At 40.7% G+C, this 16,018-nt stretch overlaps 1 protein-coding gene and 1 pseudogene across 3 annotated transcripts in view; one reads left to right on the forward strand and one right to left on the reverse strand.

Moving 5' to 3' along the window:
* Positions 1 to 16,018, forward strand: part of PCCA (propionyl-CoA carboxylase subunit alpha) — a 393,065-nt gene that overhangs the window by 34,405 nt on the left and 342,642 nt on the right. The gene's annotated exons all lie outside the window — the stretch shown is intronic.
* LOC114215830 (tetratricopeptide repeat protein 1-like) lies at positions 12,635 to 13,813 on the reverse strand (annotated as a pseudogene). Its single transcript, XR_003610644.2, has 2 exons — positions 13,011 to 13,813; positions 12,635 to 12,797 (listed from the first exon to the last, which is right to left on the reverse strand). The product of XR_003610644.2 is annotated as a tetratricopeptide repeat protein 1-like (transcript).

A 16,018-nucleotide genomic window follows, 5' to 3' on the forward strand; every position in this document is an offset into this window, starting at 1 on the left:
ATATTTTAAGATTTTATTTATTTATTTGACAGAGAGAGACAGCGAGAGCAGGAACACAAGCAGGGGGAGTGGGAGAGGGAGAAGCAGGCTTCCTGCCGAGCAGGGAGCCCGATGCGGGGCTCGATCCCAGGACCCTGGGATCATGACCCGAGCCGAAGGCAGCTGCCTAACGACTGAGCCACCCAGGCACCCTTATCTTTGCATATTTTAATGTTTGTTTTTATATATTATTAATATTTTTGTTAGAGAGTATCTTTAGTTTTATCTTAGATGTATAGAGATGAAAGCCTTTTAAAGGTAAAAACCTCATGCATTAACTTTTATCATTTATATGGTATACTTTTCAGAAGCATTTTCAACCTTTATTTGGAAAAGAGTTAAAGTTCTTGAGTTAAAAATATATTTCACAATCTGTTAAGAACTTAATTGCTGATCCTCAAATAGGAATAAATGACTAGGGGTAGGTTTGTAAAACTTTGGTGTTGATGACTGAATTCAGGTGACCATTTATTTTTTATGTGTGTGTAGTTGAGATGGTATATTTAAATGACATTTTCTTAAATTGCTTTTACCAGTACAGAATATTTTAAGATGATGGCCATGAGGGTCCATGCTTCCCAGTTGGTCATAATTCATTCAGAAATATTGCCAGTCATTTAGATTGCAATAGAACAGCTATAGGATTCCTAATTCATTCTTGGTATAAATACTGATTGTCATTGTTCAATGTGAAGTTTTCTTATCAGCAACATAAAGTTGTACAACAAAGCCTCTGATAGTTACTGCAATACTACGTTTAATGGGAAGAGAGGAATTGGTTTCATTAATGTGATTTTGAACCTTGGGGTTCTGGTAATTAGGTAATTAAAGGGTTTTTAAATGGCATACTTACTTTAAAACTTGTTACTCACTTTTCTTGTGAAAGTTAGTGCTTTCAGTAACCTTTTTGGATTAAGACTACAATGTATCTACCTATGCAAATTTAAAACACTAGACTTTACAGTGAAGAACTAATCAGGAGAAGAAAGTATATGAGATGTTCAGACATTTTCTATTTTTGCTTTTATGGTCCTTGGAAAAATATATTTTGCAGAAACATTATACTATATCAGTTTAGAATGTTTTGCTTATCTTTGGCTTGGATAAATTACTTTCTCTTGTTTTTGGGTAAAATGGAATAGGTTAGGATTCCTGGTAGGGATTTGTTCACATTAATATGGCTCATCAGGGACATTATATTTAATTGGAGATCCTGCAGAATAGTAGCAGGAGGCTGAAGAGAATTATTTAGCATTAGCAATGGCTCGTCTGGGAGTTGTGCACTAATCAAGGAGCTTGAGTGTTAGCAGTGGGGATGATGGGAATTATGACGATTATGACATGTAAGCATGTCTGTGTGCGAACTGGACAGGCAATGAGTTAATCAAGAAGTATATTAAATGGCTCCCATGCTGATTCATTATTATCTACCATAGTGCCTGTCAGGTTGTGTATTTAAGAAATACAATTATTGCTGAATTCATCATGTATAAATTCAGCCACCATTCTTTGCTTTTCAATAAAATAACCTCAAATTACCTAATACATATAAAAATAGAAAAATGAACCAACCCTGCTGATTGTGTGATTTGTGTATTATAGTATCTCTTTCTCTTTTTTTAACACTTTAGAGTGAACCCTTAATTTTAGATTCATTTAAAAATTGTTTGCTTTGCTCTTTCATATATTTGTTTAAATACTCTGGCTTATTTCTACTGCATTAAAAGTTTGGCTTCGAAAGCAAAATTTTTGTATCTTTATTTTTCAAGATGAAAAGTAATTCCAGTATTTCCAAAAGATATTAATATTTAACATATGAAGCTGCAGACAAATCAAAGCATTAATCTTTTCCACCATCAAAATGCTCCAAAATCAGGGGGTGGGCGTGGTAGTGGTAGACATTTCCTTTGCTCTGGTGGGTGGTCTCTTTGTTGCCAGGTAGGCCCATTCTGTGCCCAGCATGGTTAGAGCCATCTGTCATGAAACTATCAGTTAGAAATGCTAGAAATGTACATATTTTGGGGAAATGGAACTAATAAATTGAATTCCTTTTAGAAAATAAATTGAAATACAGCAGAAATCCATGAGCAAACTGGATTATATCTATAGGCAAATTTACAGAGTTACCGTACAGATGAACACACACAGTTTCTTTCTTTTGTTGTAAGCACTGCCAAATTTAATAAAACTTTCTACCAAACTGTGACCTTCATGTATTAATTAAAGCAATATTCTGGGTACTACTCAAAAGTGTTAACCTGGGGGTGGTGGTTATTGAAATCCATTATCTATGGAGTCCGTATTAGTGGTCAGCCACATCAGAAATAAAACTTGCAACCAAGACCCTCCCTTGGGTGCTGTGAGCTCAGCAGGTTAAATCCTCAAAACCTGTCAAAGCTTCTTAAAAGACTGATAGTTTAAGCCCCCTGGAGTTAAAGGTAAACCAATCATTCCAGTTAGGAAGGACTAGGACTTTTTTTAGCAGCAATGTAAAAATTACATTTGGGCAGGAAGAAGGAATTTATATGTTTCTTCTTGTATGAATTATTTTATTGACGTGTGTTTGCATACTTGCTATTTAATTTAAAAAAAATTTCAACTTTAAATCTGTGGAAAGTAATTTGTGAAAATTTTCGTTTCTAAATTGGAAAAGGGTATCTCAAGACTTTCTCAATTTTGTTAACAAAACTGAACTTTTACCGGTATTAAATTTTTAATTTAAGACCAAAACATGGTGAAATATTGAGTATATTTTGTTTTTGTATATTTCAAAATTTCTGGCAAAATTTAAACACAGTTAGAAAAAGAACATAATGTGCTTCGGTGTAGTTAATGCCTGATGGTAGGAAAAAGCACTTACGGACTTTTTTTTTTTAAGCATCTATTTAAGAAGGCTTAGAAGTTCTGTTTTACTGAGAAAGGATATGTCAAAAGATATTTGAAAATATAACTTAGCTTTATATTTATTTTTATCTTGTTAAATTCTAATACAGTTAACATACAGTGTTACAGTAGTTTCAGGTGTATAATACAGTGATTGAACAATTCTGTACATTACTCAATGCTCATCATAAGTGTACACTTAATCCCCTTCACCTATTTCACCCATTGCTTCGCCCACCTCCCCCCTGGTAACGGTCAGTTCATTCTCTATATTTAAAAGAGTCAGTTTTCTTTTTCTTTTTTTCTTCATTTGTTTCTTAAATTCCATATACGAGTGAAATCATATGGTATTTGTCTTTCTCTGTGACTTCTTTAACTTAGCTTTTTACCTGCTAGATCCATCCATATTGTTGTGAATGGCAAGATTTCATTTTTTTAATGGGTAATATTCGTGTGTGTGTATACACATATGACATCATCTTTACCCATTCACCTCTCCATGGACACTTTGGCTGCTTCCATAATTTGGCTTTTGTAAATAATGCTGCAGTAAACATAGCAGTGCATATATCCTTTGAATTAGTGTTTTTGTATTCTTTGGGTAAATACCCATTAGTGGAATTACTGGATCATATGGTAATTCTATTTAATTTTTTTGAGGAATCACCTCCATAGTGTTTTCCACAGTGCCCAAAATCAGTTTGCATTTCCACCAACAGTGCATGAGAGTTCCTTTTTCTCTACATCCTTCCTAACACTTGTTGTTTCTTGTCTTTTTTTCCTTGAGATTTTAAGTAATCTCTACACTCAGTGTGGGGCTCAAACCTACAACCCTGAGATCAAGAGTCACAAGCCCCACTGACATAGCCAAGCACCCCTTGACTTCTTGATTCTAGCCATTCTGACAGGTGTGAGGTGATACCTCATCGCGGTTTTCATTTGCATTTCCCTGATGAGTGACGTTGAGCGTCTTTTCATTTGTCTGTTGACCATTTATAGGTCGTCTTTGGAGAAATGTCTGTTCATGTCTTCTGCCCATTTTTAATTGGACTATGTGGGGATATTTGGTGTTGTATAAGATCTTTATATATTTTTTTGGAAAACTTCTTTCTTGCTGCTTTTGAAAATTTTTTTTTCCTATATACTGGCAACTTTCCTCTTGTTTTATTAGTCTTTTCTAAATATTTTATAATGAATATCTTTTTAACATTTATTTTTTATTTTTTAATACCCATCACCAGGCTAATCCATCCCCCAAGCCCCCTCCCCTCTAGAACCCTCTGTTTGTTTCTCAGAGTCCATGGTCTCTTCATGGTTCGTCTCCTGCTCCGATCTCCCCCCCCCCCCCACTTATTTTTTCCCTTCCTACTATCTTCTTTTTTTTTTTTTAACATAAAATGTATGAAATTCTCTCTTTATCACTACTTTTTGTCACTTTAGTTACTATGTGTCCTGGCGTGGACCTCCTTGAGTTGATTTTGTTGGGGGCTCTTTGTGCCTCCTGGATCTGGATGTCTGTTTCCCTCCCCAGATTCAGGAATTTTTCAGCTTCAAATACATTCTTTGAGTTTTTTGTTCCTGTTTCTCTCTCTTCTCCTTCTGGGATCCCTGAAATGTGAATGTTATTAATGCTTGATGATGTCGCTGAGTTCCCTCAGTCTATTTTCATTTTTAATTAATTTTTCTCTCTCCTGTTTAGCTTGATTGCTTTCCACTAGTCCTTCTCCAGGTTGCTGATAATTCTTCTGCTTCTTCTAGCCTTGTATTTATTGCATCTAGTGTATTTTTTTTTTTTTTTTTTGAGAGAGCACACACATGAGCGTTGGGGGGATGGGTGGAGCAGGGGGAGAGGGAGAGAGATAATCTAAGCAGGTTCCGGCATGGAACCTGATGCAGGGCTTGATCTCATAACCCTGATATCATGACCTGATCTGAAATCAAGAATTGGTTGCTTAACCGACTGAGCCAGCCAGGGACTCCGCCCCGCCCCCCATCTAGTGTATTTTTAATTTCATTTACTGAGTTCTTCATCTCTGACTGATTCTTTTTATGTTTTGTCTTTGTTGAGGTCTGAGGTCCTCCACTCTTTTCTCAAGTCCAGGGAATATCTTTATGACATTAGTTTAAGTTCTTTATCAGGCATATTACTTATTTCTGTTTCATTTAGCTTTCTTGCTGTGATTTTTGTCCTGTTGTTTAATTTGGGACATATTCCTCTATCTCCTCATTTATCTGACTCTGTGTGTCTGTTTCTCTGTTAGGAATGTCAGTGATGTCTCCTGCTCTTGAAGGTAGTGGCCTTATGAAAAAGAGGTCCTATACTATAGTGCCCTGCAGGGCAGTGTCCCCTGTTCACCAGAATCTGGCACTTCAGGGGTGTCTCCTGTGGTTGTTGTGTATGCCCTACTATTATGACTGAGCCATGTTTGCCCTCAGTCCAGTCATCTTCGGTGGCAGTCTTTGCCTGTTGTGGATAGAGTTTGGTCTTTGTGTTGTTAATGGGCCAATCTGGGTCGCCTTGGGTGTGAATTGTGGCAGACCGGGTGTTTGTCAGAGCTGCAGTAGCACTGAACTGTAGGGTGCTTTCCCTGTGTTGTCCCCTGAGATTCCTTTGTTGGTGGGCAGGGCCTGTAGTCAGACCAGATGTCTGTCCCCATCTCTCTGGGCCCACAGTCAAACTGGTATGTGTGGTTTTCTTCCCCTTCTCTGGGGCTGGAGTTACTTTGGAGTGGCACTGGCACACTTTGGGCTGCTTGCACATTGCTGCCTTTATAGCACCACTTTGGATGGACTCTTGCCAAGGGTGTGTTGTTAGATGGGTGGTTCCTAAGAGAATTTGGGGTGGGGTGTCAGGAAGGTCTCTGCTGGTCTGCTCTAGGAAGAGACCTGCAGCCACCTGGGAAAATTCCTTCCCAGCCCGGCTGGGTTAGAGGTGGATCTGCAGAAGTCCATGGGTTGGGGTGTGCTGTTAGCAAGCCAGGTGTAGAGTGTTTACCCTGCACTGGTTCCTGCAGGTATCTGTGTCTCTAGGCTAGGGGGGAGTTGGGGAGAAGGGAAATGGCACCTGCCAGCTCTCTTGTTCTTGGAGAAGTCTCCCAAAGATCCCCGCCCTACTGACTGACCTAGCCAGGTGCCCTGGAGATTTTTTTGTTGTCTCTCTGTTACTGAGTTCCTTTAATTTCTTTATGGTCAAAGAATATACTTTATGTGTTTTGTTTCTTTTTTATGTGTTAAGGTTTATTTCATGATGCATGTCTGGTGTATCTTGGTGACTTTCATGTGTACTTGAAAAGACTTTCATCATCTGTTGGATGGATTAGTATATAAATGTCAGTTAGATACAGATGATTCATAGTGTAGTTTCTATTTGCACTGATTCTTTACTGCTAGTTTGTTGCCTGTTACTGAGAGAAGAGTGTTAGATTCACCAACAATAATTAGGTATTTGTTTCTTTTCAGTTCTGATTTTGCTTTATGAAGCACTGTTGTTAGGTGCTTATGTGTCAAGGATTTGTATATTGTTTTAGTAAATTGACTCTTATTTAATGGTGTTCTTAGTTTGCTTTGTCTGATAGTAATAATGGCATTAAAGCCTCCTTTCATTGAATATTTGCATGGTACCCTCTCCCTCCTCCATTTTACTTTCAGCCTCTGGGTTATAATCTACATACTTAACTTTTCATAACTTACTTAGAATCCATGTTTTACCACCTCAGCTGGAGTGTAGAAATCTTTCTATCACACAGGCATCTTTCTTTACTCTTACCTTTTATGTTATGGTTCTCTTATGTATTTAGGTACATTAAAAACTCCATTAGACAGTCTTTTTGCTTTCAACAGCCCAAACACATTTAAAGAATTCAAAAGGATAAGAATTGTTTATCATATTCACCCAGATGGTTGCTATTAGTGTTCCTCTTTCACTCCTGACATTCCAGGTTTCCTTCTAATATCATTTCCCTTATATCTGAAGAACTTCCTTTAGCCCCCCTTTTTAGAACTGATCTGCTGGCAATTAATTCTCTTCATTATCCTTCCTCTGAGAATGTCTTTCTTGGAGTTGGGTATAGAATTCTGAGTTGATATGTTGTTGTTTTTTTTTTAAATATTGTGCTACTGGGGTGCCTGGGTGGCTCAGTTGGTTAAGCGCCTGCCTTCGGCTCCAGTCATCATCTCAGGGTCCTGGGATTGAGCCCCACGTCCGGCTCCCTGCTCAGAGGGGAGTCTGCTTCTCTCTCTGACCCTCTTCCCTCTCGTGCTCTCTATCTCTCATTCTCTCTCTCAAATAAATAAATGATACATAAATAAAATCTTAAAAAATAAGAATACTGTGCTACTTTTATAGAGAAGTTGAATCACTATGTTGTACACATGAAATTCATGTAACATTGTCAGCTATCCTCAAAGTAAAAAATTTAAGGGGCACTTGGCAGGCTCAGTCAGTAGAGCATATGACTCTTCATCTTGGAGTCATTTGTTTGAACTCCACATTTTGGGGGTAGGGTTTACTTAAAAAATTTTTTTAAATTAAAAACATAAAAAACAACTTTTGTTCTAAAAAAAGATTAAAAACACTGTGCCACCTCTTTTTGGCTTCTCTGGCTTCTGATATGAAATCTGTAGTTCTCTAAAAGAAAAAAAAAAATGACATCTGTAGTTCTTTGAGTAATTATTCCCCTATAGTTAATGTGTTTTCCTCTCTTTGTTTTCAGGATTTGTTTTCTTTGTCTTTAATTTTCAGTGGTTTGGTTAGATGTGTGTGTTTGATTGATTTCTTTTTGTTATCTTTTTTGTTAAGATCCTTGAATCTGTAGTTTTATTTTTTTTATTTTTTTTTAAAGATTTGTATTTATTTATCGGGAGAGATAGTTATAGAGAGAGAGCCTGAGAGGGGGAGAGTCAGAGGGAGAAGCAGACTCCCTGCTGAGCAGGGAGCCCGATGTGGGACTCGATCCCGGGACTCCAGGATCATGACTTGAGCCGAAGGCAGTTGCTTAAACAACTGAGCTACCCAGGCACCCTGTAGTTTTATGTCTTTCACAAACTCGAGGAGTTTTCAGCCATTTTTATTTCAAATATTTTCTTAGCAATAGCAATGCTGTTTTTCTTTCTGTTCTGTGATAACCTGTATTTAGGCCTGTAGTCATTATGCCATAGTTCTCTGAAGCTTTGTTAGTTTTTTCCAATTTTTTTTTCTCTTTGACTCAGTTTGTATAATAGATTTCTGTTGACTTATCTTCAGGTTTATTGACTCTTTACTATTGAGCCCATCCATTAAGTTTTAAAAAACTTTTTGGTGGGCGCCTGGGTGGCTCAGTTGGTTAAGCGACTTGCCTTCGGCTCAGGTCATGATCCTGGAGTCCTGGGATCGAGTCCCACATCGGGCTCCCTGCTCAGCAGGGAGTCTGCTTCTCCCTCTGACCCTCTTCCCTCTCGTGCTCTCTATCTCTCATTCTCTCTCAAATAAATAAAATCTTTAAAAAAATAAAAAATAAAAAACTTTTTGGTTATTACATATTTAAGTTAAAGTTTCTGTGTGTTCCTTTTTACAAATTCTATTTCTTACGATTCCCTCATTTGTTTCAAGAATGTTTACTCTTGTATTTTGGAGTATTTTTATAATCACTTCCTTAGTCTTTGTCAGATAATTTCACCAGTTTTGTCATCTTGGCTTTGGTGCCTATTGATTATCTTTTTTTTTTTTTTTTTAAAGATTTATTTATTTATTTGAGAGAGAGAATGAGATAGAGAGAGAGAACATGAGAGAGGGGAGGGTCAGAGGGAGAAGCAGACTCCCTGCCGAGCAGGGAGCCCGATGCGGGACTCGATCCCGGGACTCCAGGATCATGACCTGAGCTGAAGGCAGTGGCTTAACCGACTGAGCCACCCAGGCGCCCCGCCTATTGATTATCTTTATAAGAGTTGAAATTTACCTTGTTCTGGGTGTGCTAAGGAATTTTGGATTGTGCAGTTGACCCTTGAACAACACTGGGGTTAGGGGCACCAAACATCTGTACATTGAAAAATCCATATAGAAGTTTTGACTTGCCCAAATCTAATAGCCTTCTATTGACTTTAACAGTCAAGTGGTGTGTGTGCCTGCACGTGTGCGCGCGTACACACACACACACACACACACACATTTCAGCTTTTTAGAAACTGTTTATTTCCATCAACCTTATTTCCATTTTGTTTGCTTTTGTGGAAGTGCAGCTTAAGACTCAGTGGTTGTTCCTAGCTCTTCAGTGGGCAGAACAGTGGGAGCTGCGGACCCGCCTTCAGCGGCAGGCTGAGTGCTCCAGTCCTCAGTAGGGTCCTGCTGATGAGGTCCAGAGGGCCCCTGCAGGTCTTCACACCAGTGTGCGACTTCCCATTGAGTTATCGGTGAACCCAGGAGCTGGAGCAGTCCATTCACCCTGAAATTCCTTCACAGCCTTTTCAGCAGTGACCTGCTTTTCAGTCTCTTGAGGATCTTTGGAAAAGTAGAGATGAGGCCTGTCCTCCCAGATGAACACACATTTTGTATCTTATATGTATCATATGTTATACTCTTTTTTTTTTTTTAAAGATTTTATTTATTTATTTGAGAGAGAATGAGAGATAGAGAACACGAGAGGGAAGAGGGTCAGAGGGAGAAGCAGACTCCCTGCTGGGCAGGGAGCCCGATGTGGGACTCGATCCCGGGACTCCAGGATCATGACCTGAGCCGAAGGCAGTTGCTTAACCAACTGAGCCACCCAGGCGCCCTCATATGTTATACTCTTACCGTAAGCTGGAGAAAAAGAAAATGTTACTAAGAAAATCATAAGGAAGAGAAAATACATTCACAATACGGGAAAAAAAAATCTGTGTATAAGTGGAGCTGTGCAGTTCAAACCAGGCTTGTTCAAGGATGCAACTGTCTTTTGGATATTGTATGTATTATGAGATTGAATCTTAAATTCTTGAGAGAATGTTCTTTTTGTTTTAGCAGCAATCAACGTGGTTGGCTTCAGAGTGAATGTTGTCATCTGTTTTCTGTTCGGTATACGCCTCTGTATGTTCACAGGTGTAATACCATCTGGTTAGTCCGAGACCTGTGGTCTCTTAGTTGAGTTTTAAAATATTTTTGGTATGCTTATTAGGATCCTATCTATACATGCCCAGCCTAGGGATGGGCCCAGGAGTTGATAAACAACTTTATTGGGTCACCTCACGCTAGCTTTTCCTTTGTTATCTGTGCTAGGCCTTCCATTTTCATTCCTCTTGCTGAGAAAGCTGGGATTTGGGTTACTTTGCATTGCTACATCTGCGTCTGTGTTTATGGCCAGGTGTTGAGAGTACAGGGGGAGACTAAGGAAAACTTTTTTTTTTTTTACTCGCCACACTTCTGATGCTAAATGTGTGGGGTTTTCCCCTCATGCCAAAAGCCAGTTCTCTGGCTCTTTGGACACCAGCTGGACGTTGTACAATGTAATTCAGCTCTAATACCAACTCCCCGGAGTTAGATCCCGCAGGTTAAGTCTTGTGGGACTGCCCTTCAGATGCTTTTCTTAAGGCCTGGGTTATCACTTGTACTTTTTCCCAACTGGCTATAAATCAGGGGTTTCCACAGCCCCCCTCCTCAGGTTTGATAATTGGCTATCATGACTCAGAACTGAGGCAAATGCTTTACCCAACATTTGCTGGCTTCCCAGAAATGATATCCTGAAAGATACAAATGGACAGTGAAGTGAAGAGGTACACAGGGCAAGGTCTGGAGGGGTCTTGAGCACAGGAGCTTCTGTCCGTGGAGTTAAGGTGTGCCACCTTTCTGGCATGTGGATGTGTGTTCACCAGCTCAGAAGCTCTCTGAATCCCATTGCTTAGGGGCTTTACGGAGGTTCCATTACGTAGGCATGATTGATTAAAGTGTTGGCCATTGCTGATTAACTCACTCCTTAAGTCCCTCTCTTCTCCCCTGGGGTTAGGGGAAGGGGGTTGAAAGTTCCAACCCTCTGATTGTACCTAGGTTAATCTGGTGACCAGCCCCCTTCCTGAAGCTATCTAGCCCCTCCGCCCCCAGGTATCTTATTAGCATACAAAAAGACACTTATCACTTGGGAGATTCCAAGGATCTTAGAAGCTCTTGTGTCAGGAACTGGGGTCAAAGACCAAATATTAGAACAAAAGATGCTCTTAGCACCCCTATTTATCAGGAAATAACAAGGGTTTTAGAAGTTCTGTGTCAGGAATTGGGGGCCGAGACCAAATACATATTTCTTCTTAGGTCAGAAAGAAAAAAGACAGCGGGAATTGACCTACCCTCATGAGACTGCAGTTTCACTGACAGAAGAAGAATGTTCCTTCTCTGACTCACATTTTGCCTCTTGGCTCCTGTTGCAGCCATAGAATTACTTACTTGGTAGCTGGGGCACAGAAGAATCAAGTTTTAAAACAGTAACAACAACAAAAAAACCTGGGAGATTTCTGTAGTGTTCTAAGTCTCAGGAGCTCCCTTCTTTGCTTTTCGAGGCAGGAGTATAGGGCTTCTCCTGGAACTCTCCCTGTCGGCACCCCAAGTACTTACTTTGGGTATCAGATTTCATTGATTAGGCAGGGGGTGATGTTGGAAAAAGTGAAAACTCACCACTGATTTTTAGTTGAAGTTTGTTCTTCCTGGATCTGCCTGCTACTTCTCAAGTTTCACAAATAGTTGATTCATGTATTCTGTTCAGATTTCTTAGCTGCATTTAGTGGGACAGACAGAATGAACTACATTTACTCCATTTTACTTGTAATTAGAATGACCGGGGTGTTTCTTAAGAGTCGCTTAAAAACAAGTGTGGGAAGGCATTTGATGTAGCTGAATGGCTGTTTGTGTTTGATATTATGCTGTATGTCCTCTATTATGGGAAAAGTTTGGTTAGAAAACAGAGGAAAAGAAGAGGTTTTCATTGTTAACAGCACTGCCTGTTAAGTTTTGTCTGAGATTTGTGGGAGAGAAAGCATGTTTATAGCTAACTGCTTAGAATGGCCCAACTGCAGCAACCTCCAGTAAGCTGCTGTTGGTGAAGTATAATATTCCTCATATGAACACTATTTTCTTTTCATAGGAACTAAACGTTGAGAGCCACCGACTTCCCAGTTAAGGCCTAAACTCTTTACTGGGACATTGAAGATTGCTTTCGAGGTGGTTTCCCTTCTAGTCTTTCTGTCTTTCTCTTCCCCCACCCTCTCCCATCAGGACCTCTTTTTTTTTTTTTTTTTTTTTTTTTCCCCCCAGACCATCACAGAAAGCGTTTATTTACCACAGAGGAAACCAGGAGACGCCAGAGCCCATGCCCAGCAGCCTGGGCGGGGTGAGTAATCAGGGACAGGGGACAGCAGGCGGGAACCCCAGGAATCATATTTGGGCAGTCTCCAACCGGCAGGTCTGCTCAGGCTGGGGGACGCTCTGGCTGGGCTCGCGTGTATAGCTCAGGGAGGTCAGCTTTGACAAGCAGGCTTCGTCCCGGACAAAGCCAGGGACAGCCAGAACCAAGGGCAACAGCTGCACAGACACCACCTTAAAATGGGAATCAAATTAGGCTTATGACATCAGAAGTGCATTTCACCCTGATTGGAAAACGAGAGGGAAAAAGGGGGCACTGGGCCCTAGTGGATAGCCTGTCTTTGAGATAAAATGCCTTTAAAAGTTAAATATTGGCAGGGCCTTCCCCCTTGTTAATAGCAAGCAGCACACAATCTCCAAGCCAGCTTTACAAGCTACTGTTAACTTTGTTATCTGTTATTATTTGGATTTTGAACAAAATTGATGGAGTAGGAACCAGTAGAGGAATCCTGTTTGATCTGGAAATTTTCGGTGGAGAGTCCAAAAGGTCGAAGAACCAAGTTCCCAAAATCTTTTAGTTTACCTAACATCTTTTTTTTTTTTTAAAGATTTTATTTATTTATTTGAGAGAGAGAATGAGAGAGAGAACACGAGAGGGGGGAGGGTCAGAGGGAGAAGCAGACTCCCCGCTGAGCAGGGAGCCCGATGTGGGGCTCGATCCTGGGACTCCAGGATCATGACCTGAGCCGAAGGCAGTCGCTTAACCAACTGAGCCACCCAGGCGCCCCTAGTTTACCTAACATCTCTGCCTTTAGCCTTTCGTTACGTTCTTCAGTCTGTTTAGGTAATCTCATGCAAGCTTTCTTGATTGATGTACAGATGGATCTTTTTCTAAAATGGATTTATAGTCCTCCAGGGCTTCATCTAGCTTGTCCGTTTTCTCGTACAACTCTGCTCTCCTCAGTATTGCCTTGATATAGCTGGGGTTTAACTGAATTGCTTTGTTGCAGTCACTGATGGCCATCTCTTTCTTGTCCTGTTTCATCCTTGCAGCAGCTCTATTTGAAAACAGAATAGACCTGTCTTTCTGGAAGCAGGATGGGCACATCTGAAGGGCTTGACTATACGAACTCTCAGCTTCTATTTAATCTCCTCTCTTAAACTGCACATTTCCCTCCTCCTTTAGTCTAGTGCTCTCTTCTCTTCTCTTCTGTTTCTCCTCAACTGGCATGTTTTTTTCCAGTTTTATTAGGTATTCTTCATCAAGTGCAGAGGAATTCACATTATCATCAGGTTTGTTCTCAACCTTGTCTGCTCCTGGCTCCTCCTTCTCAAATGAGGCACTAAGGTCATGAAAACACTCCTCTTCTCCCTGGTCTTCCTGGGAATGAGCTGCAACATCCTTGAGCAGCTTTCTCTGGAGATGGTGATCTTTGGGACTGGAAACCGGAGGGGTAGCACACTCTGCTTCCTGTGGATCTGTAACTTTCAAACCATTGAAAAGATCCTCTGGAGCCCTACAGTTCTCTGACTTCTCCCCCATGCTGTATCAGTGAGGGAGGTGAAGCCAAAGCTAGGTCCCCAGCTCCTCTAGTCTTCCCCATCAGGACCTCTTTATACACCTTGCTGTCAAGCTGTTTTGGGGATGTCTGGATAGGCTGGAGCCTTTCCTGTTTCCATGACTTTGAGTACAGAAGTTGTCCATTAGTTATTCTCTTTACTTTTTTTTCCATTTATTAGAAATTCCCTTTTATACTTAAAGAATGGATTCTTCATGAAATCATTTTCTGTATTAGCCATGTGTACATGCTCCAGTTTATTACTTCTGATTGCACTTGGTGTAGAAGTCTGCCTTTTGTTCTAGCCTGAACTCTTGGAAGGGAGAGAACTGTGATGTACCATCTCTTTATACCCTGCTGTAGCAGAGTGCCAGTGATAAATGTTGGAATGAGTCAGGGAAGGGAGAGGGAATCGTTCAGGGTCTATTTAATGGTAAAGGGGTATGGTGGGTGGAGCATAAAATAGTTGAATTAGAAAAGAGAGTGAAAAGCAGAGACTAGTACTGTATAAATGGAATTAGAAGCTTGTGTTTTGGGGGAAAATGTTTTATTTGGGTTTTAGAAATAATAGGTAGTCCTCTTCCTTGTCTTTTTATTCCATAGTTTTTCTTTTGGAGGGACAGCTCTTTCTCTTGTTCTTTCTGTCCAAAGAGCCAGCTGCCACAGATTTTTCTACCTTGTGTTGTCCAGATGTTCCTCTTAATTTGAATATGTTCATTTACTCTTTCATACAAAAGAGGCGTGTGGATAGCTGCACCAAGTATTCTTTTCTAAGCCAGCCAGACATTTGGATTTGGAGAAAAGTTAGATTTTGAAGTGAAAGACAAGTAGCTTGTGCCTATGAAACTGTTCATGTCTTCCTTGCCCATTGCTGTTGCCAGGTTGGGCGCTGTTTTACCTCTGTCTTCATAGTACGTCTTGTGACAAATCTATTTCCCAAAGTAAGGACCGAATTCATCGTGAAATCTGAGATGCAGTGAGCCTTCGTACAGACTGGAGTTTCTGCCCTGGTACTTCAGTGCCCTTGGGAAGCTCCCTGAACTTAGGCGAGCTTGGGCTTTTATCTGGTGACGTTTGGCTGTGGCTTGCAGGGTGGACTGGGCGCCCTGTGGGAGGTGGGTCATGCTTCAACCCAGCAGGTAACTTGATCTCCCCTGACAGACACAGTTGAATTCTTCCTCCTTTATGACTCCCATTCTCAACCTTCTGTGATGCTTTAATTCCAGGGAAGGTGGAGGATGGGAGCCCTGTCTTTGCCTCAGTCCTGATTTCCCGAGCTCTCTTTATCTGATTGTGTTTCTCATAGTCTCCAGACTAAGTCCTCAAAGAAGCACTTCTCAGCTTTTATTCTTTCCTGATAGCTAGGACCAGGCATAGAGCCACAAGTAAATTCAGTGATTGGCAGAAAAATCACTTTGGATCTAATTATTGAGGTTAATTATTAGGCTTGGAGCTCATTCAAAGTACTCATTCTGACCTCTGGGTGGAGAAGAAATTTTCTTGTTTGGGAGGTGGTGAGAAAAAAGATGATTTATTTTTAGAGAGAGAATAAAAACATTTCCCAAATGTTTTTGGTGGCTTCATGTGTCCTCTCCTTGCTCACTGGGAATGACTGTGCTGAAAAAACATTTTGAGCCCCTTGACTGCTTTTCATGATTGCTGTTTCAAGTAAGGGAGCTAACTGTAGAGTGCCAGGAATTTTAAGGAGAGGACCATTTGTGTGGTTGATTTTGCTATTTTTTTTTTTTTTTAAAGATTATTTATTTGAGAGTGGGGGAGAGAGTGAGCACGAGCCCGCCAGTATGGGAGGGGAGGGGCAGATGGAGAGGGAGAATCTCAAGCAGACTCAACTGCTGAGCACAGAGCCTGAGGTGGGGCTCCATCTCAGGACCCTGAGATCGTGACCTGACTGAAATCAAGAGTCAGAGGCTTAACTGAGCCACCCAGGCACCCCTGATTTTTGCTATTTTTAATAATCATCTAAAGCTCTTGGTGAGAAAGCAAGGAGTCACAACTATAAGTCAAGGGCTTCCATGTCCTTTGTGAGCCCAGCAGCAGTATTGGACGATTTGGGGAGTGGAATCGGAGGTTGGAAAGCCAGCTTTGGGAGCTTCTGCAAATGCCTTGGTATCTGGTAGAATGGCTGCTCTGAAAAGGATCTCTGCCATTTGATGCACTAATGGAGGAATGGTAACAGGTGTTCCTTAAAGCTAAGTTGCGTTTATGGCCTGTGGTCATTTAGGCA

This window comes from Eumetopias jubatus, unplaced genomic scaffold (genome assembly GCF_037043125.1).
Source record: "Eumetopias jubatus isolate StellerSeaLion01/CBP00866 unplaced genomic scaffold, mEumJub1_p1.0 scaffold_3, whole genome shotgun sequence".
NCBI lineage: Eukaryota > Metazoa > Chordata > Mammalia > Carnivora > Otariidae > Eumetopias > Eumetopias jubatus.